This window comes from Ovis aries, chromosome X, assembly GCF_016772045.2.
Source record: "Ovis aries strain OAR_USU_Benz2616 breed Rambouillet chromosome X, ARS-UI_Ramb_v3.0, whole genome shotgun sequence".
Classification (NCBI taxonomy): domain Eukaryota; kingdom Metazoa; phylum Chordata; class Mammalia; order Artiodactyla; family Bovidae; genus Ovis; species Ovis aries.
In genome coordinates, this window is record NC_056080.1 from 43,101,533 (window position 1) to 43,104,387 (window position 2,855).

Genomic DNA, 2,855 nt, shown 5'->3' on the forward strand with positions numbered 1-2,855 from the left:
GTCCCTCTGTCACATGGCTTGCCTTTTATATTTGCAACACACAAAAGTTAGGACTGTTGTTTAAGCGACACAGGGAGAGAGAGAGAGAGAGAGGGAGAGAGAGAGGGAGAGAGAGAGAGAATGTCAAATGGAAAAGAGCCATTGCAGTCATATATCAATCAGGCGTGCGGCCGCAGCAGCGCACTAGCAAATGGGAATGCCAGGGAAATGTGAGGCGCCCGGTATCGGGGACTCGCCGCCTCTGCCCACCGCTCGGCTCCCTTCCACCGAGCATCTTACGATGGGAACCGCATAGGACTAACAAGGGCAAGGAAGTCCCCACGCACCCACCCCCACTTCTTCTTCTTCTTTTTTTTTTTTTTTTTTTGGTGTTTTGGAAATATTTAATAAAGGGCTACATAATATTCGGGATTTAATTCTTTGGCAAGCATGCGGCTGCCCTAAAGAGGTGGCGTCCGCAAGAAAGACACAGAAATACAGAGTGGCACTCTGCTTAACGATTCAGCAGCTGACCAGGATGAAGTTGAAATTCTCAGAAACAGAGGAGAAACATGGGAATCCGAACTCCTTCTCAGGAGATGCTGTGGTAGCAAGTGCAAAAGGCTGCTCTGTTTGGTCACGCTGTGGGTGGGTGGTGAGAGTTCTCCTTTTCTGAGCTGTTTATCCAGTAAATGATTTTTTAGCAGCAGATCCATGATTAAATTCACAGTAGTACTTAAATCAGTGCCTTCTTTAGCGTCATTTGAATAAAACTCTAGATCTGATTTAGACACAATGACAAAGTGGGAGTCCTTGACTCCTGGAGTTCTCTGAGGGTGAGAATAATAACAGGTAAAGCCAACCCACTGCACCACGACTAGTAGAAAAATGACAAAGGTAACTATGTGTGTGGGCTAGATGCCTGCTAGCTGGATAATACTGTTATGAGCTGTGGGAATACAAAGGGAAATATTTCATAATTCTTGCCCTTAAAAGCTGAAAATTAAGACAGAAAACCATCAGCAATTTTTTGTGGAAAACACAAAGATCCATTTATAAATTTTTTTATGTCAGATGAACCCAGCTCCAGAATGTTTTTTTGTTTTTTTTTTTTTACAAATGAACACTGATGAAGAATTAAACTGAGGATATAAAAACGTGATAAATATGTCATAGAATTTCAGAAGAAATTTCTTGTGAGACCTCCATATAATTGTTGATGCTGAAACTGTTATGTTCAACTAGATCACATCATTTATTATTCATTCATAAATAGGCAATCACATTATTACTCTCCCACAGAACCTTTACTTCAGTCACTGAAGTTTATAAGGGGTGTCTTATATTTTTCAGTTTGATCTCCACACTTTTCTTTTGCTTTACCAGGAAAATCTAGTCTACCTGGGACCAGCCAGTCACAAAACAGAACCTACTTTCAAGGATAAAGGACAAATGACAAGCTCAAAGCCTTGAAAGGAAATCTGGCACTTGGCCAATGATGATATTGGCCGAAATGTCTCAAAAGCAGAAGATCAAAAAGCAAATGGAAATTGGACCTTAAAAATGGAAATAATCTGAAAGGGGAAATGACTTGTAGCTGAGTAAGAGCCATGGAAAGAGTCATGAACACATTTTCTGGCTCAATTCTGTGGGTCAGATCGGAGGGTGGATAAATCCTTTGGCCACCAACATTTTCAAATATCAGAGCTTGACGTCCATCCACCTTTTCACTTCTCCTAATAATTTGTGGATTTTTTCCTCAACATGTGGTCATCACTCCACCCTGCTATCTTTTGAGGGGTTCTCAGAGACACTCTATCTGTTCTGAAGTAACATGAAAAGGTGTGGTTCTTCCTGGTTGGAATTTTCCAGCCTCCTACAAGCAATAGCACCACAGAAAATGTAAAAATTGCAAACACATTGATTGCTTGGCCTCAGAAGACAGGCTGTCTCCCAGATGGAGCCCCACTGCTTCCTCCAGGAGTTATTCTGTTAGGGATGGCAAAGAATACCATCTGCTGCCCCTTTCAAGAGGGAGATTTGCCTCTGCTCTTTGGGCTCCAGAGGACCCATTTCTCAGTAGGTATCTGGCAACACGACTCTTTTCATCACATCACCATGCTTTTCAGAAAGGTCACTGTGCCACCCATGGTTACTTTACCAGCCATTATTAACATTCCTGAGAAAGGAGGACTCTCTTTACATTTCTATCTATGCCAAAGGAGGTGAAAACAGTCCTGCTGTTATTTCATATGTGCTCAGGATGGAAAGAGTTTTGGAGAAGGTGCTGTCTATAAGCTGGATGGGAAATTCTTCAAGGGACCCTCCTGACCCTTTTATTTCTGGTTCTGTTTTCAGCTTGCCTCTTCCTTGTTAGCTCTAGTGGATATTTACAGGAATCTCCCATCATCCAATTACCCCTGAAGGACGGGAAATCCCAAGGCTCCCTTCTCCCATCAGAACCTGTTCCCTCTTCTGAACAGCTGGAGAGTCAGGTGTGACCAAGCTTACCAGATGTGCCATTCAGGAGGCATGGTTAAGACCTGCAGACATTCAGAGGTTATTCCCTATGGGTGCACTGGAGGTCCCAGAGGATACAGCAGCCAATGTCAAGGGCAACAGAGCCCAGCATGTGACAAAGGGTGTTCTGTGGACAAAATCCATGATGGCATTCTGAGCAGCCTGGTATTTTGGGCTGCATCCATGTTTGCCACCATTTTATGAGTCTGAATCTCCAGCTTTCCTGGTGATTCTGTGAACTGCCTCCTTCATCATCACACCCACAAAGATCCTGCCAATAAATTCTTTTCTGCTTTAATTAGCTAGAGAAGTTTTTGAGGTTGGCAACCAAGAGTCCTGACCTGAACAGTCCATTT